We start from the raw sequence: 27,489 nt of genomic DNA, 5'->3' as shown, positions 1-27,489 counted from the left end.
AGACATTCCTTTTTCCACTATTACCCTCTTAGCGCTCCGAATCTCCACTTGCATTTTCTACAGAAAGAGTGTTTCAGAACGGCTCAATCAAAACTAAGGTTCAACTCTTTTAGTTGAACAAACAGAACAGAAAGAAGTTTCACACAATTCTTCTGTGTAGTTTTTATTTGTAGACATTCTTTTTCCCAATATAGGCCTCTTAGCGCTCAGAATGTCCAATTGCAGTTTCTACAGAAAGAGTGTTTCAGAAGGGCTCAATCAAAAGTAAGGTTCAACTCTGTTAGTTGAATGCACAGAACAGAAAGAAGTTTCATACAATGCTTCTGTGTAGTTTATATTTGAACATATTCTTTTTTCCACTATTACCCACTTAGCGCTACGAATGTCCAGTTGCATTTTCTACAGACAGAGTGTTTCAAAACTGCTCAATCAAAAGTATGGTTTAAATCTGTTAGCTGAATGCTCAGATCAGAAAGAAGTTTCACAGAATGCTTCTGTGTAGTTTATATTTGAGTATATTCCTTTTTCCACTACTACGCTCTTAGCGCTCCAAACGTCCAGTTGCATTTTCTACAGAAAGAGTGTTCAGATCTGCTCAATCAAAAGTATGGTTTAACTCTGTTAGCTGAATGCACAGATCAGAAAGAAGTTTCACCGAATGATTCCGTGTAGTTTACATTTGAAGACATTCCTTTTTCCACTATGACCCTCTTAGCGCTCCGAATCTCCACTTGCATTTTCTACAAAAAGAGTGTTTCATAACTGCTCAATCAAAAATATGTTTTATCTCTGTTAACTGAATTTACAGATCAGAAATAAGTTTCACAGAGTGCATCTGTGTAGTTTTAATTTGAAGATATTCTTTTTCCCAATGTAGGCCTCTTAGAGCTTAGCATGTCCAATTGCATTTTCTACAGAAAGAGTGTTTCAGAACGGCTCAATCAAAAGTAAGGTTCAACTCTGTTAGTTGAATGCACAGAACAGAAAGAATTTTCACAGAATGCTACTGTGTAGTTTATATTTGAATATATTCCTTTTTCTACTATTACCCTCTTAGCGCTCCGAATGTCCACTTGCATTTTCTACAGAAAGAGTGTTCAGAACTGCGCAATCAAAAGTATGGTTTAACTCTGTTAGCTGAATGCACAGATCACAAAGAAGTTTCACAGAATGATTCTGTGTAGTTTATATTTGGAGACATTCCTTTTTCCACTATTACCACCTTAGCGCTCCGAATCTCCACTTGCATTTTCTACAAAAAGAGTGTTTCATAACTGCTCAATCAAAAATATGTTTTATCTCTTTTAACTGAATTTACAGATCAGAAATAAGTTTCACAGAATGCATCTGTGTAGTTTTTATTTGAAGATATTCTTTTTCCCAATATAGGCCTCTTAGCGCTTAGCATGTCCAATTGCAGTTTCTACAGAAAGAGTGTTTCAGAACGGCTCAATCAAAAGTAAGGTTCAACTCTGTTAGTTGAATGCACAGAACAGAAAGAATTTTCACAGAATGCTACTGTGTAGTTTATATTTGAATATATTCCTTTTTCCACTATTATCCTCTTAGCGCTCCGAATGTCCACTTGCATTTTCTACAGAAAGAGTGTTCAGAACTGCGCAATCAAAAGTATGGTTTAACTCTGTTAGCTTAATGAACATATCAGAAATAAGTTTCACACAATGCTTCTGTGTAGTTTTTATTTGAAGATATTATTTTTCCCAATATAGGCCTCTTAGCGCTCAGAATGTCCAATTGCAGTTTCTACAGAAAGAGTGTTTCAGAAAGGCTCAATCAAAAGTAAGGTTCAACTCTGTTAGTTGAATGCACAGAACAGAAAGATGTTTCATACAATGCTTCTGTGTAGTTTATATTTGAACATATTCTTTTTTCCACTATTACCCACTTAGCGCTACGAATGTCCAGTTGCATTTTCTACAGACAGAGTGTTTCAAAACTGCTCAATCAAAAGTATGGTTTAACTCTGTTAGCTGAATGCTCAGATCAGAAAGAAGTTTCACAGAATGCTTCTGTGTAGTTTATATTTGAATATATTCCTTTTTCCACTACTACTCTCTTAGCGCTCCAAATGTCCAGTTGCATTTTCTACAGAAAGAGTGTTCAGATCTTCTCAATCAAAAGTATGGTTTAACTCTGTTAGCTGAATGCACAGATCAGAAAGATGTTTCACAGAATGATTCTGTGTAGTTTATATTTGGAGACATTCCTTTTTCCACTATTACCCTCTTAGCGCTCTGAATCTCCACTTGCATTTTCTACAGAAAGAGTGTTTCAGAACGGCTCAATCAAAACTAAGGTTCAACTCTTTTAGTTGAACAAACAGAACAGAAAGAAGTTTCACACAATTCTTCTGTGTAGTTTTTATTTGTAGACATTCATTTTCCCAATATAGGCCTCTTAGCGCTCAGAATGTCCAATTGCAGTTTCTACAGAAAGAGTGTTTCAGAACGGCTCAATCAAAAGTAAGGTTCAACTCTGTTAGTTGAATGCACAGAACAGAAAGAAGTTTCATACAATGCTTCTGTGTAGTTCATATTTGAACATATTCTTTTTTCCACTATTACCCACTTAGCGCTACGAATGTCCAGTTGCATTTTCTACAGACAGAGTGTTTCCAAACTGCTCAATCAAAAGTATGGTTTAACTCTGTTAGCTGAATGCTCAGATCAGAAAGAAGTTTCACAGAATGCTTCTGTGTAGTTTATATTTGAATATATTCCTTTTTCCACTACTACGCTCTTAGCGCTCCAAATGTCCAGTTGCATTTTCTACAGAAAGAGTGTTCAGATCTGCTCAATCAAAAGTATGGTTTAACTCTGTTAGCTGAATGCACAGATCAGAAAGAAGTTTCACCGAATGATCCTGTGTAGTTTATATTTGAAGACATTCCTTTTTCCACTATTACCCTCTTAGCGCTCCGAATCTCCACTTGCATTTTCTACAAAAAGAGTGTTTCATAACTGCTCAATCAAAAATATGTTTTATCTCTGTTAACTGAATTTACAGATCAGAAATAAGTTTCACAGAATGCATCTGTGTAATTTTTATTTGAAGATATTCTTTTTCCCAATGTAGGCCTCTTAGCGCTTAGCATGTCCAATTGCAGTTTCTACAGAAAGAGTGTTTCAGAACGGCTCAATCAAAATTACGGTTCAACTCTGTTAGTTGAATGCACAGAACAGAAAGAATTTTCACAGAATGCTACTGTGTAGTTTATATTTGAATATATTCCTTTTTCCACTATTACCCTCTTAGCGCTCCGAATGTCCACTTGCATTTTCTACAGAAAGAGTGTTCAGAACTGCGCAATCAAAAGTATGGTTTAACTCTGTTAGCTGAATGCACAGATCACAAAGAAGTTTCACAGAATGATTCTGTGTAGTTTATATTTGGAGACATTCCTTTTTCCACTATTACCCCCTTAGCGCTCAGAATCTCCACTTGCATTTTCTACAAAAAGAGTGTTTCATAACTGCTCAATCAAAAATATGTTTTATCTCTGTTAACTGAATTTACAGATCAGAAATAAGTTTCACAGAATGCATCTGTGTAGTTTTTATTTGAAGATATTCTTTTTCCCGATGTAGGCCTCTTAGCGCTTAGCATGTCCAATTGCAGTTTCTACAGAAAGAGTGTTTCAGAACGGCTCAATCAAAAGTAAGGTTCAACTCTGTTAGTTGAATGCACAGAACAGAAAGAATTTTCACAGAATGCTACTGTGTAGTTTATATTTGAATATATTCCTTTTTCCACTATTACCCTCTTAGCGCTCCGAATGTCCACTTGCATTTTCTACAGAAAGAGTGTTCAGAACTGCGCAATCAAAAGTATGGTTTAACTCTGTTAGCTTAATGAACATATCAGGAATAAGTTTCACAAAATGCTTCTGTGTAGTTTTTATTTGAAGATATTATTTTTCCCAATAGAGGCCTCTTAGCGCTCAGAGTGTCCAATTGCAGTTTCTACAGAAAGAGTGTTTCAGAAAGGCTCAATCAAAAGTAAGGTTCAACTCTGTTAGTTGAATGCACAGAACAGAAAGAAGTTTCATACAATGCTTCTGTGTAGTTTATATTTGAACATATTCTTTTTTCCACTATTACCCACTTAGCGCTACGAATGTCCAGTTGCATTTTCTACAGACAGAGTGTTTAAAAACTGCTCAATCAAAAGTATGGTTTAACTCTGTTAGCTGAATGCTCAGATCAGAAAGAAGTTTCACAGAATGCTTCTGTGTAGTTTATATTTGAATATATTCCTTTTTCCACTACTACTCTCTTAGCGCTCCAAATGTCCAGTTGCATTTTCTACAGAAAGAGTGTTCAGGTCTGCTCAATCAAAAGTATGGTTTAACTCTGTTAGCTGAATGCACAGATCAGAAAGAAGTTTCACAGAATTATTCTGTGTAGTTTATATTTGGAGACATTCCTTTTTCCACTATTACCCTCTTAGCGCTCCGAATCTCCACTTGCATTTCCTACAGAAAGAGTGTCTCAGAACGGCTCAATCAAAACTAAGGTTCAACTCTTTTAGTTGAACAAACAGAACAGAAAGAAGTTTCACACAATTCTTCTGTGTAGTTTTTATTTGTGGACATTCTTTTTCCCAATATAGGCCTCTTAGCGCTCAGAATGTCCAATTGCAGTTTCTACAGAAAGAGTGTTTCAGAACGGCTCAATCAAAAGTAAGGTTCAACTGTGTTAGTTGAATGCACAGAACAGAAAGAAGTTTCATACAATGCTTCTGTGTAGTTTATATTTGAACATATTCTTTTTTCCACTATTACCCACTTAGCGCTACGAATGTCCAGTTGCATTTTCTACAGACAGAGTGTTTCAAAACTGCTCAATCAAAAGTATGGTTTAAATCTGTTAGCTGAATGCTCAGATCAGAAAGAAGTTTCACAGAATGCTTCTGTGTAGTTTATATTTGAGTATATTCTTTTTTCCACTACTACGCTCTTAGCGCTCCAAATGTCCAGTTGCATTTTCTACAGAAAGAGTGTTCAGATCTGCTCAATCAAAAGTATGGTTTAACTCTGTTAGCTGAATGCACAGATCAGAAAGAAGTTTCACCGAATGATTCCGTGTATTTTATATTTGAAGACATTCCTTTTTCCACTATGACCCTCTTAGCGCTCCGAATCTCCACTTGCATTTTCTACAAAAAGAGTGTTTCATAACTGCTCAATCAAAAATATGTTTTATCTCTGTTAACTGAATTTACAGATCAGAAATAAGTTTCACAGAAGGCATCTGTGTAGTTTTAATTTGAAGATATTCTTTTTCCCAATGTAGGCCTCTTAGAGCTTAGCATGTCCAATTGCAGTTTCTACAGAAAGAGTGTTTCAGAACGGCTCAATCAAAAGTAAGGTTCAACTCTGTTAGTTGAATGCACAGAACAGAAAGAATTTTCACAGAATGCTACTGTGTAGTTTATATTTGAATATATTCCTTTTTCCACTATTACCCTCTTAGCGCTCCGAATGTCCACTTGCATTTTCTACAGAAAGAGTGTTCAGAACTGCGCAATCAAAAGTATGGTTTAACTCTGTTAGCTGAATGCACAGATCACAAAGAAGTTTCACAGAATGATTCTGTGTAGTTTATATTTGGAGACATTCCTTTTTCTACTATTACCCTCATAGCGCTCCGAATCTCCACTTGCATTTTCTACAAAAAGAGTGTTTCATACCTGCTCAATCAAAAATATGTTTTATCTCTGTTAACTGAATTTCAGATCAGAAATAAGTTTCACAGAATGCATCTGTGTAGTTTTTATTTGAAGATATTCTTTTTCCCAATGTAGGCCTCTTAGCGCTTAGCATGTCCAATTGCAGTTTCTACAGAAAGAGTGTTTCAGAACGGCTCAATCAAAAGTAAGGTTCAACTCTGTCAGTTGAATGCACAGAACAGAAAGAATTTTCACAGAATGCTACTGTGTAGTTTATATTTGAATATATTCATTTTTCCACTATTACCCTCTTAGCGCTCTGAATGTCCACTTGCATTTTCTACAGAAAGAGTGTTCAGAACTGCGCAATCAAAAGTATTGTTTAACTCTGTTAGCTTAATGAACATATCAGGAATAAATTTCACAAAATGCTTCTGTGTAGTTTTTATTTGAAGATATTATTTTTCCCAGTAGAGGCCTCTTAGCGCTCAGAATGTCCAATTGCAGTTTCTACAGAAAGAGTGTTTCAGAAAGGCTCAATCAAAAGTAAGGTTCAACTCTGTTAGTTGAATGCACAGAACAGAAAGAAGTTTCATACAATGCTTCTGTGTAGTTTAAGTTTGAACATATTCTTTTTTCCACTATTACCCACTTAGCGCTACGAATGTCCAGTTGCATTTCCTACAGACAGAGTGTTTCAAAACTGCTCAATCAAAAGTATGGTTTAACTCTGTTAGCTGAATGCTCAGATCAGAAAGAAGTTTCACAGAATGCTTCTGTGTAGTTTATATTTGAATATATTCCTTTTTCCACTACTACTCTCTTAGCGCTCCAAATGTCCAGTTGCATTTTCTACAGAAAGAGTGTTCAGATCTGCTCAATGAAAAGTATGGTTTAACTCTGTTAGCTGAATGCACAGATCAGAAAGAAGTTTCACAGAATGATTCTGTGTAGTTTATATTTGGAGACATTCATTTTTCCACTATTACCCTCTTAGCGCTCCGAATCTCCACTTGCATTTTCTACAGAAAGAGTGTTTCAGAACGGCTCAATCAAAACTAAGGTTCAACTCTTTTAGTTGAACAAACAGAACAGAAAGAAGTTTCACACAATTCTTCTGTGTAGTTTTTATTTGTAGACATTCTTTCTCCCAATATAGGCCTCTTAGCGCTCGGAATGTCCAATTGCAGTTTCTACAGAATGAGTGTTTCAGAACGGCTCAATCAAAAGTAAGGTTCAACTCTGTTAGTTGAATGCACAGAACAGAAAGAAGTTTCATACAATGCTTCTGTGTAGTTTATATTTGAACATATTCTTTTTTCCACTATTACCCACTTAGCGCTACGAATGTCCAGTTGAATTTTCTACAGACAGAGTGTTTCAAAACTGCTCAATCAAAAGTATGGTTTAACTCTGTTAGCTGAATGCTCAGATCAGAAAGAAGTTTCACAGAATGCTTCTGTGTAGTTTATATTTGAATATATTCTTTTTCCACTACTACTCTCTTAGCGCTCCAAATGTCCAGTTGCATTTTCTACAGAAAGAGTGTTCAGATCTGCTCAATCAAAAGTATGGTTTAACTCTGTTAGCTGAATGCACAGATCAGAAAGAAGTTTCACAGAATGATTCTGTGTAGTTTATATTTGGAGACATTCCTTTTTCCACTATTACCCTCTTAGCGCTCCGAATCTCCACTTGCATTTTCTACAGAAAGAGTGTTCAGAACGGCTCAATCAAAACTAAGGTTCAACTCTTTTAGTTGAACAAACAGAACAGAAAGAAGTTTCACACAATTCTTCTGTGTAGTTTTTATTTGTAGACATTCTTTTTCCCAATATAGGCCTCTTAGCGCTCAGAATGTCCAATTGCAGTTTCTACAGAAAGAGTGTTTCAGAAGGGCTCAATCAAAAGTAAGGTTCAACTCTGTTAGTTGAATGCACAGAACAGAAAGAAGTTTCATACAATGCTTCTGTGTAGTTTATATTTGAACATATTCTTTTTTCCACTATTACCCACTTAGCGCTACGAATGTCCAGTTGCATTTTCTACAGACAGAGTGTTTCAAAACTGCTCAATCAAATGTATGGTTTAAATCTGTTAGCTGAATGCTCAGATCAGAAAGAAGTTTCACAGAATGCTTCTGTGTAGTTTATATTTGAGTATATTCCTTTTTCCACTACTACGCTCTTAGCGCTCCAAACGTCCAGTTGCATTTTCTACAGAAAGAGTGTTCAGATCTGCTCAATCAAAAGTATGGTTTAACTCTGTTAGCTGAATGCACAGATCAGAAAGAAGTTTCACCGAATGATTCCGTGTAGTTTATATTTGAAGACATTCCTTTTTCCACTATGACCCTCTTAGCGCTCCGAATCTCCACTTGCATTTTCTACAAAAAGAGTGTTTCATAACTGCTCAATCAAAAATATGTTTTATCTCTGTTAACTGAATTTACAGATCAGAAATAAGTTTCACAGAGTGCATCTGTGTAGTTTTAATTTGAAGATATTCTTTTTCCCAATGTAGGCCTCTTAGAGCTTAGCATGTCCAATTGCATTTTCTACAGAAAGAGTGTTTCAGAACGGCTCAATCAAAAGTAAGGTTCAACTCTGTTAGTTGAATGCACAGAACAGAAAGAATTTTCACAGAATGCTACTGTGTAGTTTATATTTGAATATATTCCTTTTTCTACTATTACCCTCTTAGCGCTCCGAATGTCCACTTGCATTTTCTACAGAAAGAGTGTTCAGAACTGCGCAATCAAAAGTATGGTTTAACTCTGTTAGCTGAATGCACAGATCACAAAGAAGTTTCACAGAATGATTCTGTGTAGTTTATATTTGGAGACATTCCTTTTTCCACTATTACCACCTTAGCGCTCCGAATCTCCACTTGCATTTTCTACAAAAAGAGTGTTTCATAACTGCTCAATCAAAAATATGTTTTATCTCTTTTAACTGAATTTACAGATCAGAAATAAGTTTCACAGAATGCATCTGTGTAGTTTTTATTTGAAGATATTCTTTTTCCCAATATAGGCCTCTTAGCGCTTAGCATGTCCAATTGCAGTTTCTACAGAAAGAGTGTTTCAGAACGGCTCAATCAAAAGTAAGGTTCAACTCTGTTAGTTGAATGCACAGAACAGAAAGAATTTTCACAGAATGCTACTGTGTAGTTTATATTTGAATATATTCCTTTTTCCACTATTATCCTCTTAGCGCTCTGAATGTCCACTTGCATTTTCTACAGAAAGAGTGTTCAGAACTGCGCAATCAAAAGTATGGTTTAACTCTGTTAGCTTAATGAACATATCAGGAATAAGTTTCACAAAATGCTTCTGTGTAGTTTTTATTTGAAGATATTATTTTTCCCAATAGAGGCCTCTTAGCGCTCAGAATGTCCAATTGCAGTTTCTACAGAAAGAGTGTTTCAGAAAGGCTCAATCAAAAGTAAGGTTCAACTCTGTTAGTTGAATGCACAGAACAGAAAGAAGTTTCATACAATGCTTCTGTGTAGTTTATATTTGAACATATTCTTTTTTCCACTATTACCCACTTAGCGCTACGAATGTCCAGTTGCATTTTCTACAGACAGAGTGTTTCAAAACTGCTCAATCAAAAGTATGGTTTAACTCTGTTAGCTGAATGCTCAGATCAGAAAGAAGTTTCACAGAATGCTTCTGTGTAGTTTATATTTGAATATATTCCTTTTTCCACTACTACTCTCTTAGCGCTCCAAATGTCCAGTTGCATTTTCTACAGAAAGAGTGTTCAGATCTGCTCAATGAAAAGTATGGTTTAACTCTGTTAGCTGAATGCACAGATCAGAAAGAAGTTTCACAGAATGATTCTGTGTAGTTTATATTTGGAGACATTCCTTTTTCCACTCTTACCCTCTTAGCGCTCCGAATCTCCACTTGCATTTTCTACAGAAAGAGTGTTTCAGAACGGCTCAATCAAAACTAAGGTTCAACTCTTTTAGTTGAACAAACAGAACAGAAAGAAGTTTCACACAATTCTTCTGTGTAGTTTTTATTTGTAGACATTCTTTTTCCCAATATAGGCCTCTTAGCGCTCAGAATGTCCAATTGCAGTTTCTACAGAAAGAGTGTTTCAGAACGGCTCAATCAAAAGTAAGGTTCAACTCTGTTAGTTGAATGCACAGAACAGAAAGAAGTTTCATATAATGCTTCTGTGTAGTTTATATTTGAACATATTCTTTTTTCCACTATTACCCACTTAGCGCTACGAATGTCCAGTTGCATTTTCTACAGACAGAGTGTTTCAAAACTGCTCAATCAAAAGTATGGTTTAAATCTGTTAGCTGAATGCTCAGATCAGAAAGAAGTTTCACAGAATGCTTCTGTGTAGTTTATATTTGAGTATATTCCTTTTTCCACTACTACGCTCTTAGCGCTCCAAATGTCCAGTTGCATTTTCTACAGAAAGAGTGTTCAGATCTGCTCAATCAAAAGTATGGTTTAACTCTGTTAGCTGAATGCACAGATCAGAAAGAAGTTTCACCGAATGATTCCGTGTATTTTATATTTGAAGACATTCCTTTTTCCACTATGACCCTCTTAGCGCTCCGAATCTCCACTTGCATTTTCTACAAAAAGAGTGTTTCATAACTGCTCAATCAAAAATATGTTTTATCTCTGTTAACTGAATTTACAGATCAGAAATAAGTTTCACAGAATGCATCTGTGTAGTTTTAATTTGAAGATATTCTTTTTCCCAATGTAGGCCTCTTAGAGCTTAGCATGTCCAATTGCAGTTTCTACAGAAAGAGTGTTTCAGAACGGCTCAATCAAAAGTAAGGTTCAACTCTGTTAGTTGAATGCACAGAACAGAAAGAATTTTCACAGAATGCTACTGTGTAGTTTATATTTGAATATATTCCTTTTTCCACTATTACCCTCTTAGCGCTCCGAATGTCCACTTGCATTTTCTACAGAAAGAGTGTTCAGAACTGCGCAATCAAAAGTATGGTTTAACTCTGTTAGCTTAATGAACATATCAGGAATAAGTTTCACAAAATGCTTCTGTGTAGTTTTTATTTGAAGATATTATTTTTCCCAATAGAGGCCTCTTAGCGCTCAGAATGTCCAATTGCAGTTTCTACAGAAAGAGTGTTTCAGAAAGGCTCAATCAAAAGTAAGGTTCAACTCTGTTAGTTGAATGCACAGAACAGAAAGAAGTTTCATACAATGCTTCTGTGTAGTTTATATTTGAACATATTCTTTTTTCCACTATTACCCACTTAGCGCTACGAATGTCCAGTTGCATTTTCTACAGACAGAGTGTTTCAAAACTGCTCAATCAAAAGTATGGTTTAACTCTGTTAGCTGAATGCTCAGATCAGAAAGAAGTTTCACAGAATGCTTCTGTGTAGTTTATATTTGAATATATTCCTTTTTCCACTACTACTCTCTTAGCGCTCCAAATGTCCAGTTGCATTTTCTACAGAAAGAGTGTTCAGATCTGCTCAATCAAAAGTATGGTTTAACTCTGTTAGCTGAATGCACAGATCAGAAAGAAGTTTCACAGAATTATTCTGTGTAGTTTATATTTGGAGACATTCCTTTTTCCACTATTACCCTCTTAGCGCTCCGAATCTCCACTTGCATTTTCTACAGAAAGAGTGTTTCAGAACGGCTCAATCAAAACTAAGGTTCAACTCTTTTAGTTGAACAAACAGAACAGAAAGAAGTTTCACACAATTCTTCTGTGTAGTTTTTATTTGTAGACATTCTTTTTCCCAATATAGGCCTCTTAGCGCTCGGAATGTCCAATTGCAGTTTCTACAGAAAGAGTGTTTCAGAACGGCTCAATCAAAAGTAAGGTTCAACTCTGTTAGTTGAATGCACAGAACAGAAAGAAGTTTCATACAATGCTTCTGTGTAGTTTATATTTGAACGTATTCTTTTTTCCACTATTACCCACTTAGCGCTACGAATGTCCAGTTGCATTTTCTACAGACAGAGTGTTTCAAAACTGCTCAAACAAAAGTATGGTTTAACTCTGTTAGCTGAATGCTCAGATCAGAAAGAAGTTTCACAGAATGCTTCTGTGTAGTTTATATTTGAATATATTCCTTTTTCCACTACTACTCTCTTAGCGCTCCAAATGTCCAGTTGCATTTTCTACAGAAAGAGTGTTCAGATCTGCTCAATCAAAAGTATGGTTTAACTCTGTTAGCTGAATGCACAGATCAGAAAGAAGTTTCACAGAATGATTCTGTGTAGTTTATATTTGGAGACATTCCTTTTTCCACTATTACCCTCTTAGCGCTCCGAATCTCCACTTGCATTTTCTACAGAAAGAGTGTTTCAGAACGGCTCAATCAAAACTAAGGTTCAACTCTTTTAGTTGAACAAACAGAAGAGAAAGAAGTTTCACACAATTTTTCTGTGTAGTTTTTATTTGTAGACATTCTTTTTCCCAATATAGGCCTCTTAGCGCTCGGAATGTCCAATTGCAGTTTCTACAGAAAGAGTGTTTCAGAACGGCTCAATCAAAAGTAAGGTTCAACTCTGTTAGTTGAATGCACAGAACAGAAAGAAGTTTCATACAATGCTTCTGTGTAGTTTATATTTGAACATATTCTTTTTTCCACTATTACCCACTTAGCGCTACGAATGTCCAGTTGCATTTTCTACAGACAGAGTGTTTCAAAACTGCTCAATCAAAAGTATGGTTTAACTCTGTTAGCTGAATGCTCAGATCAGAAAGAAGTTTCACAGAATGCTTCTGTGTAGTTTATATTTGAATATATTCCTTTTTCCACTACTACTCTCTTAGCGCTCCAAATGTCCAGTTGCATTTTCTACAGAAAGAGTGTTCAGATCTGCTCAATCAAAAGTATGGTTTAACTCTGTTAGCTGAATGCACAGATCAGAAGGAAGTTTCACAGAATTATTCTGTGTAGTTTATATTTGGAGACATTCCTTTTTCCACTATTACCCTCTTAGCGCTCCGAATCTCCACTTGCATTTTCTAGAGAAAGAGTGTTTCAGAACGGCTCAATCAAAACTAAGGTTCAACTCTTTTAGTTGAACAAACAGAACAGAAAGAAGTTTCACACAATTCTTCTGTGTAGTTTTTATTTGTAGACATTCTTTTTCCCAATATAGGCCTCTTAGCGCTCAGAATGTCCAATTGCAGTTTCTACAGAAAGAGTGTTTCAGAACGGCTCAATCAAAAGTAAGGTTCAACTCTGTTAGTTGAATGCACAGAACAGAAAGAAGTTTCATACAATGCTTCTGTGTAGTTTATATTTGAACATATTATTTTTTCCACTATTACCCACTTAGCGCTACGAATGTCCAGTTGCATTTTCTACAGACAGAGTGTTTCAAAACTGCTCAATCAACAGTATGGTTTAACTCTGTTAGCTGAATGCTCAGATCAGAAAGAAGTTACACAGAATGCTTCTGTGTAGTTTATATTTGAATATATTCCTTTTTCCACTACAACTCTCTTAGCGCTCCAAATGTCCAGTTGCATTTTCTACAGAAAGAGTGTTCAGATCTGCTCAATCAAAAGTATGGTTTAACTCTGTTAGCTGAATGCACAGATCAGAAAGAAATTTCACAGAACGATTCTGTGTAGTTTATATTTGGAGACATTCCTTTTTCCACTATTACCCTCTTAGCGCTCCGAATCTCCACTTGCATTTTCTACAGAAAGAGTGTTTCAGAACGGCGAAATCAAAACTAAGGTTCAACTCTTTTAGTTGAACAAACAGAACAGAAAGAAGTTTCACACAATTCTTCTGTGTAGTTTTTATTTGTAGACATTCTTTTTCCCAATATAGGCCTCTTAGCGCTCAGAATGTCCAATTGCAGTTTCTACAGAAAGAGTGTTTCAGAACGGCTCAATCAAAAGTAAGGTTCAACTCTGTTAGTTGAATGCACAGAACAGACAGAAGTTTCATACAATGCTTCTGTGTAGTTTATATTTGAACATATTCTTTTTTCCACTATTACCCACTTAGCGCTACGAATGTCCAGTTGCATTTTCTACAGACAGAGTGTTTCAAAACTGCTCAATCAACAGTATGGTTTAACTCTGTTAGCTGAATGCTCAGATCAGAAAGAAGTTTCACAGAATGCTTCTGTGTAGTTTATATTTGAATATATTCCTTTTTCCACTACTACGCTCTTAGCGCTCCAAATGTCCAGTTGCATTTTCTACAGAAAGAGTGTTCAGATCTGCTCAATCAAAAGTATGGTTTAACTCTGTTAGCTGAATGCACAGATCAGAAAGATGTTTCAACGAATGATTCCGTGTAGTTTATATTTGAAGACATTCCTTTTTCCACTATTACCCACTTAGCGCTCTGAATCTCCACTTGCATTTTCTACAAAAAGAGTGTTTCATAACTGCTCAATCAAAAATATGTTTTATCTCTGTTAACTGAATTTACAGATCAGAAATAAGTTTCACAGAATGCATCTGTGTAGTTTTTATTTGAAGATATTCTTTTTCCCAATGTAGACCTCTTAGCGCTTAGCATGTCCAATTGCAGTTTCTACAGAAAGAGTGTTTCAGAACGGCTCAATCAAAAGTAAGGTTCAACTCTGTTAGTTGAATCCACAGAACAGAAAGGATTTTCACAGAATGCTACTGTGTAGTTTATATTTGAATATATTCCTTTTTCCACTATTACCCTCTTAGCGCTCCGAATGTCCACTTGCATTTTCTACAGAAAGAGTGTTCAGAACTGCGCAATCAAAAGTATGGTTTAACTCTGTTAGCTTAATGAACATATCAGAAATAAGTTTCACACAATGCTTCTGTGTAGTTTTTATTTGAAGATATTATTTTTCCCAATAGAGGCCTCTTAGCGCTCAGAATGTCCAATTGCAGTTTCTACAGAAAGAGTGTTTCAGAAAGGCTCAATCAAAAGTAAAGTTCAACTCTGTTAGTTGAATGCACAGAACAGAAAGAAGTTTCATACAATGCTTCTGTGTAGTTTATATTTGAACATATTCTTTTTTCCACTATTACCCACTTAGCGCTACGAATGTCCAGTTGCATTTTCGACAGACAGAGTGTTTCAAATCTGCTCAATCAAAAGTATGGTTTAACTCTGTTAACTCAATGCTCAGATCAGAAAGAAGTTTCACAGAATGCTTCTGTTTAGTTTATATTTGAATATATTCCTTTTTCCACTACTACTCTCTTAGCGCTCCAAATGTCCAGTTGCATTTTCAACAGAAAGAGTGTTCAGATCTGCTCAATCAAAAGTATGGTTTAACTCTGTTAGCTGAATGCACAGATCAGAAAGAAGTTTCACAGAAAGATTCTGTGTAGTTTATATTTGGAGACATTCCTTTTTCCACTATTACCCTCTTAGCGCTCCGAATCTCCACTTGCATTTTCTACAGAAAGAGTGTTTCAGAACGGCTCAATCAAAACTAAGGTTCAACTCTTTTAGTTGAACAAACAGAACAGAAAGAAGTTTCACACAATTCTTCTGTGTAGTTTTTATTTGTAGACATTCTTTTTCCCAATATAGGCCTCTTAGCGCTCAGAATGTCCAATTGCAGTTTCTACAGAAAGAGTGTTTCAGAACGGCTCAATCAAAAGTAAGGTTCAACTCTGTTAGTTGAATGCACAGAACAGAAAGAATTTTCACAGAATGCTACTGTGTAGTTTATATTTGAATATATTCCTTTTTCCACTATTACCCTCTTAGCGCTCCGAATGTCCACTTGCATTTTCTACAGAAAGAGTGTTTAGAACTGCGCAATCAAAAGTATGGTTTAACTCTGTTAGCTTAATGAACATATCAGAAATAAGTTTCACACAATGCTTCTGTGTAGTTTTTATTTGAAGATATTATTTTTCCCAATATAGGCCTCTTAGCGCTCAGAATGTCCAATTGCAGTTTCTACAGGAAGAGTGTTTCAGAAAGGCTCAATCAAAAGTAAGGTTCAACTCTGTTAGTTGAATGCACAGAACAGAAAGAAGTTTCATACAATGCTTCTGTGTAGTTTATATTTGAACATATTCTTTTTTCCACTATTACCCACTTAGCGCTACGAATGTCCAGTTGCATTTTCTACAGACAGAGTGTTTCAAAACTGCTCAATCAAAAGTATGGTTTAACTCTGTTAGCTGAATGCTCAGATCAGAAAGAAGTTTCACAGAATGCTTCTGTGTAGTTTATATTTGAATATATTCCTTTTTCCACTACTACTCTCTTAGCGCTCCAAATGTCCAGTTGCATTTTCTACAGAAAGAGTGTTCAGATCTGCTCAATCAAAAGTATGGTTTAACTCTGTTAGCTGAATGCACAGATCAGAAAGAAGTTTCACAGAATGATTCTGTGTAGTTTATATTTGGAGACATTCCTTTTTCCACTATTACCCTCTTAGCGCTCTGAATCTCCACTTGCATTTTCTACAGAAAGAGTGTTTCAGAACGGCTCAATCAAAACTAAGGTTCAACTCATTTAGTTGAGCAAACAGAACAGAAAGAAGTTTCACACAATTCTTCCGTGTAGTTTTTATTTGTAGACTTTCTTTTTCCCAATATAGGCCTCTTAGCGCTCAGAATGTCCAATTGCAGTTTCTACAGAAAGAGTGTTTCTGAACGGCTCAATCAAAAGTAAGGTTCAACTCTGTTAGTTGAATGCACAGAACAGAAAGAAGTTTCATACAATGCTTCTGTGTAGTTTATATTTGAACATATTCTTTTTTCCACTATTACCCACTTAGCGCTACGAATGTCCAGTTGCATTTTCTACAGACAGAGTGTTTCAAAACTGCTCAATCAAAAGTATGGTTTAACTCTGTTAGCTGAATGCTCAGATCAGAAAGAAGTTTCACAGAATGCTTCTGTGTAGTTTATATTTGAATATATTCCTTTTTCCCCTATTACCCTCTTAGCGCTCCGAATCTCCACTTGCATTTTCTACAAAAAGAGTGTTTCATAACTGCTCAATCAAAAATATGTTTTATCTCTGTTACCTGAATTTACAGATCAGAAATAAGTTTCACAGAATGCATTTGTGTAGTTTTTATTTGAAGATATTCTTTTTCCCAATGTAGGCCTCTTAGCGCTTAGCATGTCCAATTGCAGTTTCTACAGAAAGAGTGTTTCAGAACGGCTCAATCAAAAGTAAGGTTCAACTCTGTTAGTTGAATGCACAGAACAGAAAGAATTTTCACAGGATGCTACTGTGTAGTTTATATTTGAATATATTCCTTTTTCCACTATTACCCTCTTAGCGCTCCGAATGTCCACTTGCATTTTCTACAGAAAGAGTGTTCAGAACTGCGCAATCAAAAGTATGGTTTAACTCTGTTAGCTTAATGAACATATCAGAAATAAGTTTCACACAATGCTTCTGTGTAGTTTTTATTTGAAGATATTATTTTTCCCAATAGAGGCCTCTTAGCGCTCAGAATGTCCAATTGCAGTTTCTACAGAAAGAGTGTTTCAGAAAGGCTCAATCAAAAGTAAGGTTCAACTCTGTTAGTTGAATGCACAGAACAGAAAGAAGTTTCATACAATGCTTCTGTGTAGTTTATATTTGAACATATTCTTTTTTCCACTATTACCCACTTAGCACTACGAATGTCCAGTTGCATTTTCGACAGACAGAGTGTTTCAAAACTGCTCAATCAAAAGTATGGTTTAACTCTGTTAGCTGAATGCTCAGATCAGAAAGAAGTTTCACAGAATGCTTCTGTGTAGTTTATATTTGAATATATTCCTTTTTCCACTACTACTCTCTTAGCGCTCCAAATGTCCAGTTGCATTTTCTACAGAAAGAGTGTTCAGATCTGCTCAATCAAAAGTATGGTTTAACTCTGTTAGCTGAATGCACAGATCAGAAAGAAGTTTCACAGAATGATTCTGTGTAGTTTATATTTGGAGACATTCCTTTTTCCACTATTACCCTCTTAGCGCTCCGAATCTCCACTTGCATTTTCTACAGAAAGAGTGTTTCAGAACGGCTCAATCAAAACTAAGGTTCAACTCTTTTAGTTGAACAAACAGAACAGAAAGAAGTTTCACACAATTCTTCTGTGTAGTTTTTATTTGTAGACATTCTTTTTCCCAATATAGGCCTCTTAGCGCTCAGAATGTCCAATTGCAGTTTCTACAGAAAGAGTGTTTCAGAACGGCTCAATCAAAAGTAAGGTTCAACTCTGTTAGTTGAATGCACAGAACAGAAAGAATTTTCACAGAATGCTACTGTGTAGTTTATATTTGAATATATTCCTTTTTCCACTATTACCCTCATAGCGCTCCGAATGTCCACTTGCATTTTCTACAGAAAGAGTGTTTAGAACTGCGCAATCAAAAGTATGGTTTAACTCTGTTAGCTTAATGAACATATCAGAAATAAGTTTCACACAATGCTTCTGTGTAGTTTTTATTTGAAGATATTATTTTTCCCAATATAGGCCTCTTAGCGCTCAGAATGTCCAATTGCAGTTTCTACAGGAAGAGTGTTTCAGAAAGGCTCAATCAAAAGTAAGGTTCAACTCTGTTAGTTGAATGCACAGAACAGAAAGAAGTTTCATACAATGCTTCTGTGTAGTTTATATTTGAACATATTCTTTTTTCCACTATTACCCACTTAGCGCTACGAATGTCCAGTTGCATTTTCTACAGACAGAGTGTTTCAAAACTGCTCAATCAAAAGTATGTTTTAACTCTGTTAGCTGAATGCTCAGATCAGAAAGAAGTTTCACAGAATGCTTCTGTGTAGTTTATATTTGAATATATTCCTTTTTCCCCTATTACCCTCTTAGCGCTCCGAATCTCCACTTGCATTTTCTACAAAAAGAGTGTTTCATAACTGCTCAATCAAAAATATGTTTTATCTCTGTTACCTGAATTTACAGATCAGAAATAAGTTTCACAGAATGCATCTGTGTAGTTTTTATTTGAAGATATTCTTTTTCCCAATGTAGGCCTCTTAGCGCTTAGCATGTCCAATTGCAGTTTCTACAGAAAGAGTGTTTCAGAACGGCTCAATCAAAAGTAAGGTTCAACTCTGTTAGTTGAATGCACAGAACAGAAAGAATTTTCACAGGATGCTACTGTGTAGTTTATATTTGAATATATTCCTTTTTCCAATATTACCCTCTTAGCTCTCCGAATGTCCACTTGCATTTTCTACAGAAAGAGTGTTCAGAACTGCGCAATCAAAAGTATGGTTTAACTCTGTTAGCTTAATGAACATATCAGAAATAAGTTTCACACAATGCTTCTGTGTAGTTTTTATTTGAAGATATTATTTTTCCCAATAGAGTCCTCTTAGCGCTCAGAATGTCCAATTGCAGTTTCTACAGAAAGAGTGTTTCAGAAAGGCTCAATCAAAAGTAAGGTTCAACTCTGTTAGTTGAATGCACAGAACAGAAAGAAGTTTCATACAATGCTTCTGTGTAGTTTATATTTGAACATATTCTTTTTTCCACTATTACCCACTTAGCGCTACGAATGTCCAGTTGCATTTTCGACAGACAGAGTGTTTCAAAACTGCTCAATCAAAAGTATGGTTTAACTCTGTTAGCTGAATGCTCAGATCAGAAAGAAGTTTCACAGAATGCTTCTGTGTAGTTTATATTTGAATATATTCCTTTTTCCACTTCTACTCTCTTAGCGCTCCAAATGTCCAGTTGCATTTTCTACAGAAAGAGTGTTCAGATCTGCTCAATCAAAAGTATGGTTTAACTCTGTTAGCTGAATGCACAGATCAGAAAGAAGTTTCACAGAATGATTCTGTGTAGTTTATATTTGGAGACATTCCTTTTTCCACTATTACCCTCTTAGCGCTCCGAATCTCCACTTGCATTTTCTACAGAAAGAGTGTTTCAGAACGGCTCAATCAAAACTAAGGTTCAACTCTTTTAGTTGAACAAACAGAACAGAAAGAAGTTTCACACAATTCTTCTGTGTAGTTTTTATTTGTAGACATTCTTTTTCCCAATATAGGCCTCTTAGCGCTCAGAATGTCCAATTGCAGTTTCTACAGAAAGAGTGTTTCAGAACGGCTCAATCAAAAGTAAGGTTCAACTCTGTTAGTTGAATGCACAGAACAGAAAGAATTTTCACAGAATGCTACTGTGTAGTTTATATTTGAATATATTCCTTTTTCCACTATTACCCTCTTAGCGCTCCGAATGTCCACTTGCATTTTCTACAGAAAGAGTGTTTAGAACTGCGCAATCAAAAGTATGGTTTAACTCTGTTAGCTTAATGAACATATCAGAAATAAGTTTCACACAATGCTTCTGTGTAGTTTTAATTTGAAGATATTATTTTTCCCAATATAGGCCTCTTAGCGCTCAGAATGTCCAATTGCAGTTTCTACAGGAAGAGTGTTTCAGAAAGGCTCAATCAAAAGTAAGGTTCAACTCTTTTAGTTGAATGCACAGAACAGAAAGAAGTTTCATACAATGCTTCTGTGTAGTTTATATTTGAACATATTCTTTTTTCCACTATTACCCACTTAACGCTACGAATGTCCAGTTGCATTTTCTACAGACAGAGTGTTTCAAAACTGCTCAATCAAAAGTATGGTTTAACTCTGTTAGCTGAATGCTCAGATCAGAAAGAATTTTCACAGAATGCTTCTGTGTAGTTTATATTTGAATATATTCCTTTTTCCACTACTACTCTCTTAGCGCTCCAAATGTCCAGTTGCATTTTCTACAGAAAGAGTGTTCAGATCTGCTCAATCAAAAGTATGGTTTAACTCTGTTAGCTGAATGCACAGATCAGAAAGAAGTTTCACAGAATGATTCTGTGTAGTTTATATTTGGAGACATTCCTTTTTCCACTATTACCCTCTTAGCGCTCTGAATCTCCACTTGCATTTTCTACAGAAAGAGTGTTTCAGAACGGCTCAATCAAAACTAAGGTTCAACTCTTTTAGTTGAGCAAACAGAACAGAAAGAAGTTTCACACAATTCTTCCGTGTAGTTTTTATTTGTAGACTTTCTTTTTCCCAATATAGGCCTCTTAGCGCTCAGAATGTCCAATTGCAGTTTCTACAGAAAGAGTGTTTCTGAACGGCTCAATCAAAAGTAAGGTTCAACTCTGTTAGTTGAATGCACAGAACGGAAAGTAGTTTCATACAATGCTTCTGTGTAGTTTATATTTGAACATATTCTTTTTTCCACTATTACCCACTTAGCGCTACGAATGTCCAGTTGCATTTTCTACAGACAGAGTGTTTCAAAACTGCTCAATCAAAAGTATGGTTTAACTCTGTTAGCTGAATGCTCAGATCAGAAAGAAGTTTCACAGAATGATTCTGTGTAGTTTATATTTGAATATATTCCTTTTTCCCCTATTACCCTCTTAGCGCTCCGAATCTCCACTTGCATTTTCTACAAAAAGAGTGTTTCATAACTGCTCAATCAAAAATATGTTTTATCTCTGTTACCTGAATTTACAGATCAGAAATAAGTTTCACAGAATGCATCTGTGTAGTTTTTATTTGAAGATATTCTTTTTCCCAATGTAGGCCTCTTAGCGCTTAGCATGTCCAATTGCAGTTTCTACAGAAAGAGTGTTTCAGAACGGCTCAATCAAAAGTAAGGTTCAACTCTGTTAGTTGAATGCACAGAACAGAAAGAATTTTCACAGGATGCTACTGTGTAGTTTATATTTGAATATATTCCTTTTTCCACTGTTACCCTCTTAGCGCTCCGAATGTCCACTTGCATTTTCTACAGAAAGAGTGTTCAGAACAGCGCAATCAAAAGTATGGTTTAACTCTGTTAGCTTAATGAACATATCAGAAATAAGTTTCACGCAATGCTTCTGTGTAGTTTTTATTTGAAGATATTATTTTTCCCAATATAGGCCTCTTAGCGCTCAGAATGTCCAATTGAAGTTTCTTCAGAAAGAGTGTTTCAGAAAGGCTCAGTCAAAAGTAAGGTTCAACTCTGTTAGTTGAATGCACAGAACAGAAAGATGTTTCATACAATGCTTCTGTGTAGTTTATATTTGAACATATTCTTTTTTCCTCTATTACCCACTTAGCGCTACGAATGTCCAGTTGCATTTTCTACAGACAGAGTGTTTCAAAACTGCTCAATCAACAGTATGGTTTAACTCTGTTAGCTGAATGCTCAGATCAGAAAGAAGTTTCACAGAATGCTTCTGTGTAGTTTATATTTGAATATATTCCTTTTTCCACTACTACTCTCTTAGCGCTCCAAATGTCCAGTTGCATTTTCTACAGAAAGAGTGTTCAGATCTGCTCAATCAAAAGTATGGTTTAACCCTGTTAGCTGAATGCACAGATCAGAAAGAAGTTTCACAGAATGATTCTGTGTAGTTTATATTTGGAGACATTCCTTTTTCCACTATTACCCTCTTAGCGCTCCGAATCTCCACTTGCATTTTCTACAGAAAGAGTATTTCAGAACGGCTCAATCAAAACTAAGGTTCAACTCTTTTAGTTGAACAAACAGAACAGAAAGAAGTTTCACACAATTCTTCTGTGTAGTTTTTATTTGTAGACATTCTTTTCCCCAATATAGGCCTCTTAGCGCTCAGAATGTCCAATTGCAGTTTCTACAGAAAGAGTGTTTCAGAACGGCTCAATCAAAAGTAAGGTTCAACTCTGTTAGTTGAATGCACAGAACAGACAGAAGTTTCATACAATTCTTCTGTGTAGTTTATATTTGAACATATTCTTTTTTCCACTATTACCCACTTAGCGCTACGAATGTCCAGTTGCATTTTCTACAGACAGAGTGTTTCAAAACTGCTCAATCAAAAGTATGGTTTAACTCTGTTAGCTGAATGCTCAGATCAGAAAGTAGTTTCACAGAATGCTTCTGTGTAGTTTATATTTGAATATATTCCTTTTTCCACTACTACGCTCTTAGCGCTCCAAATTTCCAGTTGCATTTTCTACAGAAAGAGTGTTCAGATCTGCTCAATCAAAAGTATGGTTTAACTCTGTTAGCTGAATGCACAGATCAGAAAGAAGTTTCACCGAATGATTCCGTGTAGTTTATATTTGAAGACATTCCTTTTTCCACTATTACCCACTTAGCGCTCCGAATCTCCACTTGCATTTTCTACAAAAAGAGTGTTTCATAACTGCTCAATCAAAAATATGTTTTATCTCTGTTAACTGAATTTACAGATCAGAAATAAGTTTCACAGAATGCATCTGTGTAGTTTTTATTTGAAGATATTCTTTTTCCCAATGTAGGCCTCTTAGCGCTTAGCATGTCCAATTGCAGTTCCTACAGAAAGAGTGTTTCAGAACGGCTCAATCAAAAGTAAGGTTCAACTCTGTTAGTTGAATGCACAGAACAGAAAGAAGTTTCATACAATGATTCTGTGTAGTTTATATTTGAACATATTCTTTTTTCCACTATTACCCACTTAGCGCTACGAATGTCCAGTTGCATTTTCTACTGACAGAGTGTTTCATAACTGCTCAATCAAAAGTATGGTTTAACTCTGTTAGCTGAATGCTCAGATCAGAAAGAAGTTTCACAGAATGCTTCTGTGTAGTTTGTTTTTGAATATATTACTTTTTCCACTACTACGCTCTAAGCGCTCCAAATGTCCAGTTGCATTTTCTACAGAAAGAGTGTTCAGATCTGCTCTATCAAAAGTATGGTTTAACTCTGTTAGCTGAATGCACAGATCAGAAAGAAGTTTCACAGAATGATTCTGTGTAGTTTATATTTGGAGACATTCCTTTTTCCACTATTACCCTCTTAGCGCTCTGAATCTCCACTTGCAGTTTCTACAGAAAGAGTGTTTCAGAACGGCTCAATCAAAACTAAGGTTCAACTCTTTTAGTTGAACAAACAGAACAGAAAGAAGTTTCACACAATTCTTCCGTGTAGTTTTTATTTGTAGACATTCTTTTTCCCAATATAGGCCTCTTAGCGCTCAGAATGTCCAATTGCAGTTTCTACAGAAAGAGTGTTTCTGAACGGCTCAATCAAAAGTAAGGTTCAACTCTGTTAGTTGAATGCACAGAACAGAAAGAAGTTTCATACAATGCTTCTGTGTAGTTTATATTTGAACATATTCTTTTTTCCACTATTACCCACTTAGGGCTACGAATGTCCAGTTGCATTTTCTACAGACAGAGTGTTTCAAAACTGCTCAATCAAAAGTATGGTTTAACTCTGTTAGCTGAATGCTCATATCAGAAAGAAGTTTCACAGAATGCTTCTGTGTAGTTTATATTTGAATATATTCCTTTTTCCACTACTACGCTCTTAGCGCTCCAAATGTCCAGTTGCATTTTCTACAGAAAGAGTGTTCAGATCTGCTCAATCAAAAGTATGGTTTAACTCTGTTAGCTGAATGCACAGATCAGAAAGAAGTTTCACCGAATGATTCTGTGTAGTTTATATTTGAAGACATTCCTTTTTCCACTATTACCCTCTTAGCGCTCCGAATCTCCACTTGCATTTTCTACAAAAAGAGTGTTTCATAACTGCTCAATCAAAAATATGTTTTATCTCTGTTACCTGAATTTACAGATCAGAAATAAGTTTCACAGAATGCATCTTTGTAGTTTTTATTTGAAGATATTCATTTTCCCAATGTAGGCCTCTTAGCGCTTAGCATGTCCAATTGCAGTTTCTACAGAAAGAGTGTTTCAGAACGGCTCAATCAAAAGTAAGGTTCAACTCTGATAGTTGAATGCACAGAACAGAAAGAATTTTCACAGGATGCTACTGTGTAGTTTATATTTGAATATATTCCTTTTTCCACTATTACCCTCTTAGCGCTCCGAATGTCCACTTGCATTTTCTACAGAAAGAGTGTTCAGAACAGCGCAATCAAAAGTATGGTTTAACTCTGTTAGCTTAATGAACATATCAGAAATAAGTTTCACACAATGCTTCTGTGTAGTTTTTATTTGAAGATATTATTTTTCCCAATATAGGCCTCTTAGCGCTCAGAATGTCCAATTGCAGTTTCTACCGAAAGAGTGTTTCAGAAATGCTCAGTCAAAAGTAAGGTTCAACTCTGTTAGTTGAATGCACAGAACAGAAAGAAGTTTCATACAATGCTTCTGTGTAGTTTATATTTGAACATATTCTTTTTTCCACTATTACCCACTTAGCGCTACGAATGTCCAGTTGCATTTTCTACAGACAGAGTGTTTCAAAACTGCTCAATCAACAGTATGGTTTAACTCTGTTAGCTGAATGCTCAGATCAGAAAGAAGTTTCACAGAATGCTTCTGTGTAGTTTATATTTGAATATATTCCTTTTTCCACTACTACTCTCTTAGCGCTCCAAATGTCCAGTTGCATTTTCTACAGAAAGTGTGTTCAGATCTGCTCAATCAAAAGTATGGTTTAACTCTGTTAGCTGAATGCACAGATCAGAAAGAAGTTTCACAGAATGATTCTGTGTAGTTTATATTTGGAGACATTCCTTTTTCCACTATTACCCTCTTAGCGCTCCGAATCTCCTCTTGCATTTTCTACAGAAAGAGTGTTTCAGAACGGCTAAATCAAAACTAAGGTTCAACTCTTTTAGGTGAACAAACAGAACAGAAAGAAGTTTCACACAATTCTTCTGTGTAGTTTTTATTTGTAGACATTATTTTCCCAATATAGGCCTCTTAGCGCTCAGAATGTCCAATTGCAGTTTCTACAGAAAGAGTGTTTCAGAACGGCTCAATCAAAAGTAAGGTTCAACTCTGTTAGTTGAATGCACAGAACAGACAGAAGTTTCATACAATGCTTCTGTGTAGTTTATATTTGAACATATTCTTTTTTCCACAATTACCCACTTAGCTTTACGAATGTCCAGTTGCATTTTCTACAGACAGAGTGTTTCCAAACTGCTCAATCAAAAGTATGGTTTAACTCTGTTAGCTGAATGCTCAGATCAGAAAGAAGTTTCACAGAATGCTTCTGTGTATTTTATATTTGAATATATTCCTTTTTCCACTACTACGCTCTTAGCGCTCCAAATGTCCAGTTGCATTTTCTACAGAAAGAGTGTTCAGATCTGCTCAATCAAAAGTATGGTTTAACTCTGTTAGCTGAATGCACAGATCAGAAAGAAGTTTCACCGAATGATTCTGTGTAGTTTATATTTGAACACATTCCTTTTTCCACTATTACCCTCTTAGCGCTCCGAATCTCCACTTGCATTTTCTACAAAAAGAGTGTTTCATAACTGCTCAATCAAAAATATGTTTTATCTCTGTTACCTGAATTTACAGATCAGAAATAAGTTTCACAGAATGCATCTGTGTAGTTTTTATTTGAAGATATTCATTTTCCCAATGTAGGCCTCTTAGCGCTTAGCATGTCCAATTGCAGTTTCTACAGAAAGAGTGTTTCAGAACGGATCAATCAAAAGTAAGGTTCAACTCTGTTAGTTGAATGCACAGAACAGAAAGAATTTTCACAGGATGCTACTGTGTAGTTTATATTTGAATATATTCCTTTTTCCACTATTACCCTCTTAGCGCTCCGAATGTCCACTTGCATTTTCTACAGAAAGAGTGTTCAGAACAGCGCAATCAAAAGTATGGTTTAACTCTGTTAGCTTAATGAACATATCAGAAATAAGTTTCACACAATGCTTCTGTGTAGTTTTTATTTGAAGATATTATTTTTCCCAATATAGGCCTCTTAGCGCTCAGAATGTCCAATTGCAGTTTCTACAGAAAGAGTGTTTCAGAAAGGCTCAGTCAAAAGTAAGGTTCAACTCTGTTAGTTGAATGCACAGAACAGAAAGAAGTTTCATACAATGCTTCTGTGTAGTTTATATTTGAACATATTCTTTTTTCCACTATTACCCACTTAGCGCTACGAATGTCCAGTTGCATTTTCTACAGAGTGTTTCAAAACTGCTCAATCAACAGTATGGTTTAACTCTGTTAGCTGAATGCTCAGATCAGAAAGAAGTTTCACAGAATGCTTCTGTGTAGTTTATATTTGAATATATTCCTTTTTCCACTACTACTCTCTTAGCGCTCCAAATGTCCAGTTGCATTTTCTACAGAAAGAGTGTTCAGATCTGCTCAGTCAGAAGTATGGTTTAACTCTGTTAGCTGAATGCACAGATCAGAAAGAAGTTTCACAGAATGATTCTGTGTAGTTTATATTTGGAGACATTCCTTTTTCCACTATTACCCTCTTAGCGCTCCGAACCTCCACTTGCATTTTCTACAGAAAGAGTGTTTCAGAACGGCTCAATCAAAACTAAGGTTCAACTCTTTTAGTTGAACAAACAGAACAGAAAGAAGTTTCACACAATTCTTCTGTGTAGTTTTTATTTGTAGACATTCTTTTTCCCAATATAGGCCTCTTAGCGCTCAGAATGTCCAATTGCCGTTTCTACAGAAAGAGTGTTTCAGAACGGCTCAATCAAAAGTAAGGTTCAACTCTGTTAGTTGAATGCACAGAACAGACAGAAGTTTCATACAATGCTTCTGTGTAGTTTATATTTGAACATATTCTTTTTTCCACTATTACCCACTTAGCGCTCCGAATGTCCACTTGCATTTTCTACAGAAAGAGTGTTTAGAACTGCGCAATCAAAAGTATGGTTTAACTCTGTTAGCTTAATGAACATATCAGAAATAAGTTTCACACAATGCTTCTGTGTAGTTTTTATTTGAAGATATTATTTTTCCCAATATAGGCCTCTTAGCGCTCAGAATGTCCAATTGCAGTTTCTACAGGAAGAGTGTTTCAGAAAGGCTCAATCAAAAGTAAGGTTCAACTCTGTTAGTTGAATGCACAGAACAGAAAGAAGTTTCATACAATGCTTCTGTGTAGTTTATATTTGAACATATTCTTTT

Source organism: Symphalangus syndactylus, chromosome 11, assembly GCF_028878055.3.
Source record: "Symphalangus syndactylus isolate Jambi chromosome 11, NHGRI_mSymSyn1-v2.1_pri, whole genome shotgun sequence".
Taxonomy (NCBI): Eukaryota; Metazoa; Chordata; class Mammalia; order Primates; family Hylobatidae; genus Symphalangus; species Symphalangus syndactylus.
This window is presented reverse-complemented; position numbering follows the sequence as displayed.